This window comes from Trachypithecus francoisi, unplaced genomic scaffold (genome assembly GCF_009764315.1).
Source record: "Trachypithecus francoisi isolate TF-2019V2 unplaced genomic scaffold, Tfra_2.0 Lachesis_group0, whole genome shotgun sequence".
NCBI classification, from domain to species: Eukaryota; Metazoa; Chordata; class Mammalia; order Primates; family Cercopithecidae; genus Trachypithecus; species Trachypithecus francoisi.
In genome coordinates this window covers 13638141-13654520 of record NW_022681453.1, presented here as the reverse complement: position 1 = coordinate 13654520, position 16380 = coordinate 13638141, and the positions used below count along the sequence as shown (strand labels likewise).

General features: G+C 47.6%; 1 protein-coding gene and 1 long non-coding RNA gene across 2 annotated transcripts in view; both read left to right on the top strand.

Moving 5' to 3' along the window:
- Positions 1-3834: 3834 nt before the first annotated feature.
- On the top strand, positions 3835-5293 carry LOC117076346. The gene is made up of 3 exons (XR_004434340.1): positions 3835-4109; positions 4678-4752; positions 5210-5293. It is a non-coding gene; the product is annotated as an uncharacterized LOC117076346 (long non-coding RNA).
- Positions 5294-7014: 1721 nt separating this feature from the next.
- FYCO1 (FYVE and coiled-coil domain autophagy adaptor 1) overlaps positions 7015-16380 on the top strand; it is an 80158-nt gene continuing 70792 nt past the window's right edge. The window contains exon 1 of the mRNA XM_033204706.1: positions 7015-7143. The gene's annotated coding sequence lies outside the window, so the exon portion shown is untranslated. The remainder of the gene's footprint in view (positions 7144-16380) is intronic.

Genomic DNA, 16380 nt, shown 5'->3' with positions numbered 1-16380 from the left:
AAGTTTAACTAAGCCCCTAGTCTAAATAAACTATCTCTACCCAAAAGGGGCATAGGACATTCTGGCATCACTAAAAATGAATGAGAAAAGACAGTCTCCCCCACAGGCACCACAGAGGAGGAGTAAATCTTCAGGTTATAGGCACCCCATTTAGCCCCAGCACCAGGGAGGATTTGGAGGATAATTGCCCAGGAAAAGAGGTAAGCACTGAGCAGGTTGCTCCCATGTCCAAAAGAAAACTTATAGTCCTACCTGCCATTACCAAAGCAGCCCTTGGGTCTGTCCCTTCAACAGTGATGTTCAGTCTGGGAAATGGCTGCTGTGTAGGGCTCCTTCAGCTCAAGGCCATCAGGGGTTGGGATTCTGTCCCAGAGTCCCTTCGGTCCTCAGGGCAGTTTCGTTTCCAGTGGCCAAACTTGTGGCAGTAGCAGCAAGCCATGCGGGGCTTTTTTCCATCAGTCTTATTGGGGCAGTTTGCCTTCCAGTGGCCTGCCCTCCTGCGCTGATGGCAGTTACCTGCGAGGGTAATCTGAGGGCAACCTGGAGGGGTCTGGCAGACTTGTAGTGCAGCCAAGAGTTGGAGCTGCCACTTTTCCTTTTGCCTCCCTTTTCCTGAGCTATTTCCTCTTTCTCCTGGTTTTGGTTGTAAAAGACTGAGGAAGCTATATTGAAAATGTCAGGCCTGGAGTGTTGGGTACCAATGCTAGCTTTTGGAGTTTCCTCTGAATATCTGGGGCTGCCTGAGTTAGGAAATGGTCCTTTAGGGTCAGTTGTCTTTCTGGTGTGTCTGGGTCTAGGTTAGTATGTTTCATTAGGGCCTCTTGTAGCCTCTCTAGGGGTTTTCAAGAGGGCCTTGATCTATTAAGGCCAATTTATTATAGTTCATAGGCTTTGTTTTGCTAGCTTTCATTCCTTCTACCAGACAGAGAAACATGTGGTTCCTTGCCCCTATACCCCCCTGGGTACGGTAACCCCAATTAGGGTCAACCTAGGGAACTGTGGTGGCCCCCACAGTGCTGCCACCAGAGTCAGTCATGTGCATTGCACTTATAAATTGCTGGGTCACCTCTGTAATGGAGTCACATTCTCCCTTAGACAGTTTGCCATAGTATGACTGAGAGGGCCCTCTAGGTGAGTTCCAATGTTTAGCCCAGTTTACAGAACTCTTCGGTGTATTTTTCAGGGTCTTCCATAAACTTCCTACTTCCATCTTAATCTGGCTCAGGTCTTGCATAGTGAATGGAGTCTGGACTCTAGTGGGTCCACTGGGGCTGCCAACCTCTTAAAGGGGGCATAACTTAAGGGGGTGGTGTCCAGAGGGTGGCCCTGGATAGAAAGAGGAAGGCTCCAGGGCTGGGAGACTTAGATATAAAGTGTAGAAGGGGCAGTGGGGTTTGACCCAACCTCTGCCCTTGGTTTCTCCGGGGCTTGAGCCCTGGGTAAACCCAATAAGAGGCCTCCCAAACCAACTGGAGGGAGCTGCCTGACAGTGGCCGCTATCATCACTGGATCCATTTTACAGGCCTGACAAAGGCCATGGTTGTTTTTTAGGGCCACGAAGGCCTGTACATAAAGGATTTCTGTTCATTTTCCCTGTTGATAGCAAAACAAATCTAGTTGATGGATTGTATTAAAATTTATGCTTCTGTTTTCTGGCCAACATTACTGGTCCTGGAGCTTTTATTCAACCCAGGCTGTGTTACAGAAAAATATTAGCCTTTTCCTTTTTAGGGTTTGGGGTTCAAACTTTTCTCACTTCTTGAGGATGCATCCAAGGGGCATGTCCCATGGTATGAATACATGATTATTCATCTGTGAAGAGAAAATAGAGGAGGAAAAAAAAGGGAAAAAGAAGGTGTCCTCTCTTATTTCCCTATTATCCTTTCCTGAACAGGGTATCTCCCATTCATCCTTGGGGCTCCAGAGTGAACTGGTCTTACCTGGTACCCTTAACCTCGCTCCCATCTCATCATGATTATCCATTCGAGAAGAGAGGAGATACTGGAGTGAATAGGGGGCCCCTTATTCATCCTTGGAGTTTCAGAATGAATTGATCTTATGGGTACCCCTAACCTTGCCTTCATCTCTGCTCTAGGGTAATCTATTCTGTGCCTGTAGCCTGGGACCAGCCTTCATTTCTGTCCTGTGGGTACTCTTGTCTCTTGAGCCTGTGGCCTTGGGCCAGCCTATATCCTTGTATCCATGAACTTACAGTGACTCTCTCAGAGCATTCTAGCAACAAAGTGAGTATCTCTTTTTTTATCATCTCATTTCCCATTTTTCTTTTTCTTTTTTTTTTTTTTGAGATGGAGTCTCACTCTGTCGCCCAGGCTGGAGTGCAGTGGTGCTATCTCGGCTCACTGCAAGCTCCGCCTCCCGGGTTCACACCATTCTCCTGCCTCAGACTCTCCAGTAGCTGGGACTACAGGCGCCCGCCACCACGCCCGGCTAATTTTTTGTACTTTTAGTAGAGACGGGGTTTCACCGTGGTCTCGATCTCCTGACCTTGTGATCCGCCTGCCTCCGCCTCCCAAAGTGCTGGGATTACAGGCATGAGCCACCATGCCCGGCCTCATTTTTCTTAAAGTAGATGAGAAGCCTGTGTCTGTACCAGTTTGGCCAACTGCCACAGTGGAATGGACTTCTTTCCCTTCAAATATGACCTTAAAGGTCTGGATGCATATTGGCAAGGGCATGGAAGTGATTTGAGAAATGGAGGAAAATTTGTATATAGATTCTTCGTCCTCCTCCCTAACCATCACCTGATGGTTGCCTGACATTCCTTGGCAGGGGTGACGGGGTCTCCTGCCCTGCTCATGTCTGTCTAGCTACCTGCACTAACAGACTGACAGCTTTAGGGTGGGGCTGGTCACCACAGACAGAGGCATGATTAGAGGGTTGGGACTTAGCTCCACCACCAACCTCCTGAGAGGGGAGAGAAGCTGAAGGTTAAGTTGATCACCAATGGCCAATTACTTAATCAACTATGCTTATATAATGAAGCCTCCATAAAAACCCAAGTGGCCTGGGTTCGTAGAGTTTCCATACCACGTGAAGGCTCGTGGGAGGTGGCATGTCCAGGGAGAGCATGGAAGCGCTGGCGCCTCTTCCCCCATACCTCGCCCTATGTATCATCTCTTCATCTGTATACTTTGTAATATCCTTTTAATACACCGGTAAACGTGTTTCCCTGAGTTCTGTGAGGTGCTTCAGTAAACCAATCAAATCTAAAGAGGAAGTCTGGGGAACCCCAACTCAAAGCTGGTCAGTCAGAAGTTCTGGAGGGCCGGACTTGTGACTGGTATCTAAGGAGGGAAGCATGATTCTTGGGTTCTGGGTCCCAAAATGGCAGGATCTGACACCATCTTCAGGTAGACAGTGACAGAATTGAATTGGAGGACACCCAGTTGGTATCTGCTGCAGAAGTGATTGCTTGCTTGCTGGTGGAAAGGAATCCTCAGGAAATACAGAAGTCTTCTGTGTTGATTGTTGTGGTGTGACAACAGAGGAAAACCGGTTTGAGAGTTTTTCCCGAACAGTAACTATAATGTATTGAGAAAATGGGACACCACTGGGAGTGAACAGAAGTGCTATGAATATTCATGCTGGGATAACGGGCTCTCTTGGGTGAACCAGGAAGAATAGTGCCCTTATTCTGTGGAAAATGCTATTTTCTATTACTATCACTCAAAATGGAAAAAGTCTAAATCTGTATTATCAAGAGCTTATTTTAAAATTTCAAAAGTTTTCAGTTGATGAAGGGTTGAGGAGAAAAGTCAATAGTAGAGTCATGAAGAAAAAATTCTGGAAAATACACATGTCAGAATTCAAAACAAATTCCGGAGCCCTGAGGTCCACATCCTTCTGCATTGTCTATGAGTCATTACTGAAAATCTGTGTTCTGTAGGGGAAGATAGCTCAACCAGCTGAGAGCTGTTGATTCTGCAATCAACTTCTGATTCCTTCTGTGGGTCTTACACTTGAATCTTCCAGCAGAGAGATTAATTGACCAGTGACTATCAAGAGGAGGCTGACTCTTTTGAGCTGCCACCCCAGGCCACTGGCATGGCTGGCATCCACTTCTGGCCTGACTAGCAGGGGCCACAATGGTAGGGTCCTTGGCAGAGCACATGGCTGCCCCACGGAAGGAGCTGCCATCACAGTGGTTAAAGGCTTAAACTCTAATTGGACAGACCTGAGCTCAAAATTTGTCTCTACCACTATAAGGTTTGGGCTTTAGGCAAATTAGCTAACTTCTCTAAGGCTGTTTGTTTATCTGCTTAATGGGGATAATTATGTATCATAAGACTGATATAAGGATAAAATTAAACCAGGTGTGGAATACACATAACATGGCACCTAGAACATACAAAGCCCTTGACAATCACTCCAAGAGCCTCATCCCTCATCAGGGCTGTGGGTATGGTCAGCTTCCAGTGAGGAATAGTCTCCTCTTCTGCTGCTTGTTAAGGCTATAAGGAGAGGATGTGGGGATTTGGTGATTTTGAATCTGATCTCTTAATGTGTATTCACATCAGAACACAAGAATATGCCGCATTTGTTTGTATGTTTGTTTGAAAGATTATAGTTTGAAATACTCAGCTCTATCTGTAAAGGAAATCCATGTTAAACTACCTGAACAGTAGTGATTTTGTTAACCTTCCCTGTATCTGACAGTGTGCTGGGTGACGGAAGACCCCTCAGGAGCCCCCAGCTCTACCCCAGCCTCCACCACTCTCCACCACTTATTAGGTGGGTGGACAAGGACAGTCATTTAACCTCTCTGAGCTTGGTCTCCTCATCTTCAAAGTAGGATAATGAATATTAATTATGTCGCAGAGTGGCTGCAATTTTAAATATAATGCTGTATGGGTTTCTGTTGTTGTTTTTGTTTTTTGGGGGCGGGGGCTAGGGACTGGCATATAGGTCCTCAATAAATACTAGGTTTGCTTTCCTCGTCTTTTCAAACTGCTTTTGGGTCTAAGTTTCTGTGGTATTATGGTATCTATCTATCTATCCACCTACCTACCTACCTATCTATTTATATTGGTTTTCATCCATGGTTCCTGGCTCATAACTGCCATAGCCCTTGTTACAGTCTTTTGTTATGTTAGGCATGTTAGGCTTCAGGGAACCGAGTCTCTCTGGCCTTCTGCCCTCCTTTCACCTGCTCTACGGCAGGACTCTACCCCTGACTTTTTGATTGTAGGTCTTAAGACCCTCCCAAGAGAGGATCCTGCCCTATACCCTGGGGGAAGCAATGCTGACATCACGAAGCTTCCATAAAAGCCCAAGAAGACTGGATTCAGGGAGCTTCTGGATAGCTGAACACGGAACACGTGGAGGTTACTGAAGCGTGGTGCACCCAGGGAAGTCACGGAAGCCCCACGCCCCTTCCCCCACACTTCATCTACATATCTCTTTATCTGCATCCATTGCAGTATCCTTTATAATAGACCAGTAAATGTGTTTCTCTGAGTTCTGTGAACTTCCAATTCTAGCAAATTAGCTGAACCCAAAGAGGGTGTCATGGGAACCCAACTTGAAGTCAGTCATTCAGAAGTTCTGGAGGCCCAGACTTACAACTGGTGTTTAAAGGTGAGGAGGCAGTCTTGGGGACTGAGCCCTCCACCTGTGAGATCTGATACTCCAGGTGTAGATAGTGTCAGAATTGAACTGGAGGACACCCAGGTGTGGTCCGCTGCTCAGTGTGTGGGGAAAACCCCATACACATCTGGTCACCAAAGTATTCTCCTGTGTTCATGATTGTTGTTGTTGTGTAAGAGTAGAGGAAAAACACGGTTTGAGGGAGGGTTTTCCCCCTTCCGCCCCCCAACAGTTTCAAACAAAGATATTGGACCAGGTGACCAACATTAAAATCTCTCTCATCCTTAATATTGCATGAAGCTGTTGAGACAGTGGTTGGAGCAATGATTTCTCTTAGACCACTACATTGATTACTTTTCTCTTTGTCATCTTCTCACTCTCTTTTTCTTTCTGTTTTCCTTTCTGTTAACAAGAGTGGAAATCACTTGTACTCATGGACCTCCTTCCACCCCCACCCCCAAACTGACAACTCTATCCATCTAACTCATTGTTTTAGCTACATCTAATTTATAAAATTAGATGGCTAATGAGATGTCATATCCTAAAATCAACTAAGAAATTGATTTTCTTTCTGTATTATTCTACCCAGACAACACCCTGCTTCCTCAATTTAGAAGGGTGTTGGGCCACCACAGTTACTGACTGGATACCACGAACTAGGTCCTACGAGGGAGAGAGGTGTTTCTGGCTTAAATGATGAGAACTAGGGCAGACAGTAAAGGATAGCCAACCACAGCTAAGGAATGCAGTCAGTTACAGGCCAAAGTTCCAGTTTAGCATTCCTCTTTTCTACTGTCCACATAACAGACATTGATTGAATGCATTTTGTTCTATCGTATTCAGTTCCAGAGTGCTTTGCAACACCCATCTTATAAACAGAAGTTGGGCTGAGGCTGGGGCCAAAGTTAGGGGTGGTAGTTCATAAACACGTAGTTTTTGAGCACTAATTTTAGGTAAGACCCTGATATTAAGAAGTAAGGGGGATTAAAAGATGGGAAATTCGGCCCACCAATACATGTTTTCCTATTTCCCAATATATCAAAATATTATCATTTTAACATGCAATCACTAAAAATTTATGAGCTAGTTAACATTCTTCGAACTCTTTGGTACGTAGGTGTATTTCACACGTAGAGGACGTGCACAATTCAACTCGAACTAGCTACATTTGGAGTGCTCCTTAGCCACACAAGAACAGCCTTGTTGTCAAGATGCCAGACATTTGATTTGTGGCCCTCTGGGATTGCAAGGGTTAACCCGGGGCAGCTTGGGTCGCGGGGTGGGACGGGCGCTCCGGGGACTGGGCGGTGGGAGCAATTAACTCCCGCCCTGCGGAGTCGCCGGGAGTTGTAGTCTGAGCCGCGGGTGGGTCTGATGGGAGTTGTAGGCCTCAGCCCCAGGGAGCACGCCGGGAGTTGTAGTCCGCCCCCGCCAGCCGCCGGGTGTGCGTGTCATGGCGGTCGGCGCCGCGGTCCCGTCCTCTTCCGCTTGGCCCCAGAAAGTTTCGGTTCTGCCCCGCGGAGGACCCACGAGCGCGTAAGTGCCGCGGGAGACCGTCTGGACTCTGGGGGCACCTGGGTCGCTCACGATCCCGGAGCCAAGAGCTTCGCTCGGGACGCGGCTTGTCACCTGCTGCCCTTACAGTCCCCGCCCATCCCAGGTCTCCTTCAGACCCTGCCCGAGCTCCCCAGTCCTTGCCCAGCGGGCGGGGAAGCACTTCGGGCCCGTGGAAGCCGGCCCAGGCACCCAGCCTGCCTCTGTTGGTCGGTTAGAAAGACAGACCCCAAACACCAGTTCCAAGACCCCGGACGGCCGAGGGGCCGCAAAGGAAAGGAGCCCACCGTGCGGCGTCTCAGAACAAGCCTGGATCCTTTAGCACAGAATGGGGCAGGCCCCCGAGTTCCTGCCTGCGTGGTCTTTAGGAAGTTTAGTTTCTGGCCCTCTGGGGCCGGGACAGCCCAGACCTTCACTTTGCAAGGCTCCGCTGGTGCGCGGATCTCTCCCCTCTTCCCAGGAGGGGATACTTCTTTCTTCCCGGCCCATCCTTTGGCCAAGGCCTATTCACTATCCACTGCCCCTTGTGCCCTTGTGCAGGGTCTGGAGATAGCCCCCAGATCTTTTCCCGAAACACCTGTTGTCTCTGGCGCGGCGGCACTGCACTCACTGCACTCACTGGACTGGAGTCCTTGCTGTTGAAACCTGGCGGGGTGTGGTGCGGAGCGGGGAGGATGGCGGAATTTTATTTTTTGTAAGAAAAGCACATGTGGTTGACACGTTAACCGCGTGGCCCCCTGTTAAAGCACATGTATTCTCTGATGTCCCTGTCACTCTTCACCGTTCCCATTGGGTGTCCCCTCCAGAAAAAAAAATATATATAGAATACTTGTTGAAACTGCGTGTGTTGGCCAGAGCCTCTCAGCCCCTCCGCTTGTCTTACCACAGCAGTTTCCTTTCCCAACAGAGAAATGGGTCAGGGGCTTTTGGGGGACAGAGGATCCAGGGCTTAATCTGCTCACTGTACGCCCCTGCAGGACTTGTGGGGCTGTGGCAGCAAGCTTAATTCCCCCGCCATCTGCCTAATGCGGCTGGAGGGTGTTGGGGGCTGGTGTAGGGGAGGGGTGGGGAGCTGGAGCTATCACGCCAAGGTTTTCTGCTTTCTGTAGTTCCCACCTTCTGAAGTGGACCCCTGTTGAGTGAGCTCTACTTGACCCTCCCTTCTGTGACAACCACTGTTCTGAAAGCATTGAATGCCCCATACTAGTTGTGCACCGTGGTTATTATCACCCTGGAAATAAGAGCTAATTGTTACAGTGATGGATCTCAGCCTCCTCTGATTAATAGGATCTCTCCTAAAGGCTCTTACTTTAGGAAATAGAGTTTATCTGTTTATGTTCAAAGTGTCTATCTTTGTGTAGCACTTCGTTTACTTTTTAAATTGTTTTTAATATTTTATTAGAAAAATAAACATACAGAATCACTGAAAGGATTGTATGGTGAATATCCATATACTCAATTCTTAATATTTTACTTGGATTTTTTTTTTTTTTTTGCAGTTACTTTAGAGATTGGTAGCAGTCTCAGGCAGTGATCCTTTAGCTGTTGTTTGGATGACCTTTGCCCCTTGGGGCTAGGTTTGGAGCAGCAATATAATTTCAGGAGCCAAGTTTTTAACCTGGTCCTTTTTGAGGGGGATGGCCCCCATAGATGTTTGTGATGAGAGGAATCACCCATAACAGCAAGATCAGAGCAGCTGGTAGCTTTGACCCATGTTGATCACCGAGGCTGTGGGCTGCTGGCTCAAGCATAGGAAGTAGGTATGCAAGAAAAGACAGCCCCCTCACCCCAACCCACCCTGCTTCCCTTTAGGGGAGAAGTTTAGCTGATAGGTTACTTTTGTTTACTGAAGATTCCAAAGACACAGCTTTGGTGACTCAAGACTAGAATGTCTTTAAACATGAGGCAGAGGAAGTGTGTTGTCCAGCTGTGGTCTTATGGTGGAAACCACTGGTAGGCACCCAGAGTTAGGGGCCACGTTCACTGCAAGCAGCCCTAGGCAGCAGGTAAGGGTCATTAACTGGTGCCTGTGATTAGAGAGGCAACTTGTGAGCACAGATGAGTCCATCATGATCAGGGCAACATCTGCTCACGTCATGACTGCTATGTTCTTGTCTTAGTAAAAAGATAAATAGTATTTTGTTTGTGATCTCAATGCCAGTTTCAAGAAAATAAGAACTCTTTATTAGTATAAGAGCCTCTATTCAAGCAATTAAATAAATCAATAGGTGGGAATTGGAATGTTTCTGTGGGTCTACCTATGGAAATATTGTTTACCTTCTTGCTGTTTATTGATACATCACTAAAAATGGCTGAAATAACTGTACTACCCCCATAATAAGAGCCATTGCCTCGGAGCAAATGGGCCCCATGGCTTTGAGAAGAGGAGGGTGGCAGAAGCTGTGCTCAGTTGGGCAAGAGCAGTTTTATCCCTTTTCTCTCACATTGGAGCCAGTCAGCCTGTTGGTTTACTAACCTCCAGTGGTCCTTCATGTTCACTTGGGTCTCTGTGGCATTTGAAAGGCACCAAGGACCTGTTTCCCATTAGGCCGGATGTCATTTGGAGGATGTGTACATCAGTGTGATTCTGATGAAAGACTTAAGGAGAATCTGTGGTTTGGGTATAATATTGTGGCCCTGTGGCTGGGACCCAAGGCTGATCTGGCCAACGACCTCAGCAATCTAGAGTGCTGTACCCTAGGCCAGTCCCAGGAAACCGAGTTAGGGGAAGTCCTTAGCATACAAAAGAAAATCTTGTACCAAAAAAAGCATTCCAAGAAAACCATTAGCATGCAGGGGCCAAGGCCAAGAGAAGAATCCCTATGTGAAGTCCAGGATAGGGCTGGACAACTGAACCAGAAACAGTGGTTTAAAATGGAGCTGGAAGGAATTTCCTGAAGTTGACTCTGCAGCCCCAGATGCTTTTTCCAGGGTATCTGTAGACTTGGTCAGGAGCAGGGAGGGGACACTTAGAAGCCTTGGCCACTGAGAATGTCTGTTACCCCCCCTTTCCCACCTCCTTCAAGGGTAGCGATTCTTAATTAATTCACATGAAGGAAGTTTACCTCTCAACATTGCATCCGAAAAAAGAAAGGTAGGAAGAGGTCAAATGACTTCCCTAGGACGGATAGAGTGCCTAAAAATAATTGAGTAAGCTAAATATACCTTGGGTCTCACCCAACCATGGCATGATCTTTGTTGCATTATTTGTTGCATAATACATAATGGAAAGTTCATGTAACTAGTCTGATTCCAAAATCTAAGTAGGGTCCAATTTGACAAAACTTGGCTACCACTGATAAGAGAGGAGAAAATCTCTTGCTCATTGCTCCAACTCCAGCTTTAGAGCCATCCTGGTTCCTGCTTGCCCCTCCCATCTGTGGCATGGCCCCACTCCCTGCCCTCCGCACCCGGGCTGGCACTGCTGTTGTCATGCTTCTCCCCGAGAAGTGTAACAGAACCCAGGCCCACCAGCACCTCCCCGCCCCAGGTTGCCTTGTTGATGGTGTCAGATGCACACTTTCAGGAATGGAGAGACAAGGGCCTTGAGAGGTGTATTTGTGGTAGGGCTGCCATAACAAAACACCACAGACTGAGTGGCTTAAGCAACAGAAATATACTTTCTCACAGTTCTGGAGGCTGGAAGTCCCAGATCAAGCCATTGGCAGGTTTGGCTTCTCCTGAGGCCTCTCTCCTTGGCTCTCAGACGGCCGCCTTCTTGCCGTGCCCTCACATGGCCTTTCCTCTGTGCTCGTGCATCCCTGGTATCTCTTGTGTGTGTCCAGAATTCCCCTTATAAACTCACCAGTCCGATTGGATTCCGGCCCACTCTCATGGCCTCATTTAATCTTCATTACCTCTTTAAAGGCCCTGTCTTCAAATGCAGTCACATTCTGAGGTGTGAGGGTTAGGGCTTCAACATCGGAATACGGCGGGGTGGGGTGCACAATTCACCCCCTGACAGGAGGTTTGGGTTAGCAGGGTTGTTTGTGAGGGTGGCGGTGCTTTCCATTTTCCAGGATGGGGTGAAGGAGGCTGTGGGTAAGGCTTCCTCAGGAACCGAACTGTGGTTCACACTTCCTCCTGTCCACACCAAACCCAGAGAGTCTGGAGCAGCTGGCCAGAGGAAGGTGTAGGGAGCATGAGCTGGGCAGGGCATGGCCTTGGCAGAGGGAGCAGAGCATCCAAACCCCAGAGGCAGGGCCCAGCCACAGAAGGGCAGCGCAGGGAGGCCCGAACATAGGTTGGGGGGAGGGAGGGAAGGAGGAGGGACAAGAGAGAGGATGGGCCTATCCCTATCGAGGTCAGGCAGACCATCTGTAAAGGGCCTCACAGGCTGAGTTAAGAGATTTGTACCCATGTCTGACAGCAGCCACTTGAGCTTTCAGGACACCAGAGGTCTGTTTATAAAGAGACGCTAGGTAGGCAGTGTGGAGTAGACACACTTCATCTATCCCTGAATTATATTATTCTATTCACTCTGGAAATAATAGCTCACAATATTTTTATAGTAATTAAAACATAATGTTCACAATTTCTTTTTTTTTTTTTTTTTTTTTTTTTGAGACGGAGTCTTGCTCTGCCGCCCAGGCTGGAGTGCAGTGGCCGGATATCAGCTCACTGCAAGCTCCGCCCCCGGGTTTACGCCATTCTCCTGCCTCAGCCTCCCGAGTAGCTGGGACTACAGGCGCCCGCCACCTCGCCCAGCTAGTTTTTTGTATTTTTTTTAGTAGAGACGGGGTTTCACCGTGTTAGCCAGGATGGTCTCGATCTCCTGACCTCGTGATCCACCCGTCTCGGCCTCCCAAAGTGCTGGGATTACAGGCTTGAGCCACCGCGCCCGGCCAATGTTCACAATTTCTACATGGTGTTTTAAGTGAGTTATTTTAGTCAACATACAAATAGTTTATGCTCAATAAGGAAAATTGAAAAATCAGAGAAATAGAATTTTTTTAAAAATGTGCTCATGACGGCCGAGCGCAGTGGCTCATGCCTGTAATCCCAGCACTTTGGGAGGCCGAGGCGGGTGGATCACCTGAGGTCAGGAGATTGAGACCATCCTGGCCAACATAGTGAAACTCCGTCTCTACTAAAATACAAAAAAAAAAAGAAAAGCCAGGCATGGTGGCATGCGCCTGTAGTCCCAGCTACTCAGGAGGCTAAGCCAGGGGAATCACTTGAACCTGGGAGGTGGAGGTTGCAGTGAGCTGAGATTGCATCAATGCACTCCAGCCTGGTGACAGAGCAAGACTCCGTCTCAAAAAAAAAAAAAGTGCTCATGTTGCCACCATTGAAAGATTAGTAGTATTTACATCTTAGTACATTTCTATGCCTCAAAGTTTAGTTTGGTTGGTGGAGCAAGGATCTATGTGTTTTGTTTTGTCTCATTCATTCATTCATTCATTCAGCAGTAATTTATTGAGGGCTCTCCATGTGCCAGAACTGTGCTAGGGGAAATCATGAACAGCAATGAAGTTTACGGACAAGTAGAAAGAACAGAGATTCAACAAAAAATTACCAAACGTCCCCAGAAGCCACAGAAGCATAACGTGAGACTCTGCAGTGAGGGCTGAGAATCATGAGCAGAGTACAATGAGGTACCTTGTATGTTCACTTGTTCTCATGAAAGCACTTACCAGGCCTCTAGTGCTCCTTCTTACTTGTTTGTAAGTTTATTGGGGTATATGTTATCTATTTCTCCCGCTGAGCCTGAGTTCCTTAAAGGTCAGAGCTCCACCCACCGCCCCTTTTCACAGCTGTAGCCCCGGCTCCTGGTTCAGAGTTGCCTCTTCAACGTGCTGCCAAAAAATACCTTTTACCTGGCTGGCGGTTTGTTAGCACACAGAAGTTACCTGCTGCTTCCTCAAGGCCGTGTTTTGTGGCTATGTCATATTCTATCAGATTCAGTTCTTAGCTCATAACTGGCTGGATTGACCCCCTTGACACCTGGGTCAGGAGAGGTCCCAGAGCATATAATTTTGGAGATCTGTAGTTTTTCCCCACCTAGGTTGGGCCTGTATTCTTTGAGGCAGGAGTAGATGTACCACTTGAGTTCTCAATTATTGATGCAGTTGTTCCAGAGACTGTCCACATTCTCATGCCTGTCATTGTCACCTCTTGGATATTTTCTCAGCCCCACAGCTTCAAGTACAGAGGTGTGGCTCCTCCCTTGAGCAACTGCCTACCTCACTAAAAAAAGACTTGACTTCCCCCAGATCCAAAAGCAACCCCTCAGAACCCTCTCAGCCCTGCTCTCTGGGGTCCATGGACTGGAATATTGGCCATTTTGTATGTGTTCTGGGAGAGCAACCAAGGAACCTGCTATTGTTGGTGGAAGGGAGGGGACCAAGAGAAGGTTCAAGAAGCCATGGCAAAACCTCAAGTTCTCATTCCCTTTAAGAAAAAGAGAAGATGACAGGCAAGAAGGAGTGTTTGGGAAAGATGACCCAGGCATGCAGTGGGTTAACACTTTAATCATAGGTCCAAGGGGTTGGGTCACCTAATAAGTCTTTGTTCACGTGTGCTGAAATGCCTGCCTCTGAGCTGCCCTCTGGCAAACTCCGGAGCACTCTCCTAGCTACCCTCTTGAAGCTCTGGGAAGGAGAGTCTGCCTGCCCGCTGATTGTTCCAGCCCCTGTTCCAGCAGGACCTCCAGGTCTTCGAAGTTGCAGGTACCAGCCAAGTGCCTCCCTTTCTGTAGGTGGTAACTAGATAGATGCCGTTGGGTGTGCTGAACCAGGCCTAGGCATTGGACTCTTCCAGAAAGGCTTTTCTGCCTTTTTAACCATCCTTGTCCTTAACATTCTTTCTTGGACAGGGGAGACTTTACAACTGGTAGGCTCCTCCTTCTTTGGGACTGGGGGTGGAATCTAACTGTAAGGTGCCCCCTCTGGGTCAGCCCTTAGCTATTGCGTTGGAAGCAAAATTTTAAAGGCGGAGAAAGGTTGACTTCCACACCTCCAACCTCCTCCTCCCCTGATGATTCTTCTTTCCTTGTATGGCTACTCGGATGCTATTATTGCTGCTGTCTGAGCCAGTTTCTGGGCAATATTATGAGTATTAGTCACTTGCATCGTAGCGTAAATATGTTTACATGAGTCAGTCAGCATCTTTGTATCTTAAGTTGACTAAATTGCTGTTGCTATTGTTTAAGGCATTTAGGGCATCTGGGCAGGTATAGGAAACACTTGGAGGTCAGAGAAGGTCCTTTACCTCTAACATGATATCTAGGTCACTTTAGTTAGGAACTCATACACTAGTACCAAGTGAAAAATAAGAATTTTAAAAAATGCATTGAGTCCCTTTTCCTCTTTATCAGAACATTGGATGTTTTCAGACATTTTGGATAGTCTTAAACATAATTTTGAGTTGTTGGCAAGGAAATTCAATGCTTCCAAAGATTTTATAAAACTCATTTCTCTGATACTTGAAAGAGCCTGTCAGAGACAGCAATGAAGGTTTTTACGTGTTGTGCAACGAGGACTGTGGGTTTATGAGGTGATTGGCACACTGGGGGCCCTGTGAAGTATGTGAGTCCTGGAGTCCTTACCCCAGTGCTGAGGCAGCCATGGTAGTGTGTACAGAGCTTTGAGTGTCTCCTGAGTTAGGAGAGCCATTTGCTAATGGGTTGTAGATGTCAGGATCAGGCTGGTTCATGCCAGGAGTCTGTGATTCCCTCAATGAAAGGGCAAGCTTATCTAGAGATACAAGGAAGTTGGCCATGTTTGGAGAGAGATTGTGCCCATTCTGTGCCTTTTGTTGGTTAGTAATGACCTCAGACCGAGATGGAGGATCTAGCAGGACAACATGCTGAGTTCATGAAAATAGCATCCCCATGGTGACCATGTTCTCTATGGAAGCTCTGATTTACTTCCTGAATCCCTGTAAGGTGATGACCCAGAGCCAGAGTGGGGAAGCCCACCGCACCCCACAGGCCTGGCAGGCAGTTTGTTAGGGCTCATTACGCTGGTGGTGACACAGGCTCTTTGGAAAATCAGCTTGTGTAATCAGTGGCTGGGAACAGCTCACCCCAGGACTTGGGAACTTGACACCAGCCAAGAGCACACTCCCAAGGTCAGACAGGAAGGTCTCCTGCCTTGGGCTGACACAAGGGCAGTGTCACCGAAGCACCAAGAAGTCTTAAAGGAGCGTGTTGCCATCTGTGTTCAGGCTCCTGATGCCAAGATACTGGTTTTGGTTTGCAGACATTGTTTCCCTCTTGCCAGACTCCAGTTTGGGCTGGTTTCCAGAAAATCCAGCTGGTTGTGTGGTTCCTTCATTGTCCTGGACGCAGCCTGGATGAGCTACTCAGGATCTGTTGTTACTATCACCTCCTTCCCAAGCTCCGCCCTCTCCACAGACATGGTCAGAAGTGTACACACAGACCCAGTGGGCTGCATTTAAAGACTCACAGGGTATCACTCCAGTCGTCTTCCTCCAGGATTATTTCTCTCAGAGACTGCAAGCTCCTCTGTGTTGGCAGCAGCCAAATAAGAGGAATGCAGATAGAGAAACAGCCTTTACTCTTGCGTGCCTTTCCTTTCCTTCTTGGCTCTCTCCAGTGACCGCCTGTTCACTTTTTAGGCCTGGCCATCACAGAGTGTCTACCACTTCTCCCTTCCCCAAACTGAATTAAATTTTCCCTTTCTCAGATCCCATTGCATTTTTTTTCACAAATTCATCACAATGCTGCTTTTTTGTGAGATATAATTTACAGTTATATGAGTTGTGACAAGTATATGCTTGTCAAATACATATAGTCATGTAACCATCACCGTAATCAAGGCACTCAACAGAATTGCCCCCCATATTTTCCTGTGCTCCTTTGTAGCCAGACCTTCCCTTCTCCCCTAGACCCTGGCAGCTGCTGATGTGATTTTTCTCCTAGTGATTTGCCTTTGCCAGAATAGCATATAGATGGGATTGCACAGTTGTAGTGGTTTGAGAGGCTTCTTTGACTCAGCACAGGGCATTTCAGATTCCTCCATGTTGTTTTGTTTACCCATAGTTCATATCTTCTCAGTACTGAGTACCCATGCCTTTTTATCCATATCTCTATGTGGGCCTCTTCCACTGTATCTGGATATGTGATATTTTTCCATCTGTCTCCTTCATGGGTAGCCAGGCTCCTCCAGGGATGGACTGTGTCTTGTGTGCCTCTGTATCCCCAGCCTGCACGTAGTAGGCACTTGATGGAATGTGCTGGGGCAGCTGTGTGTT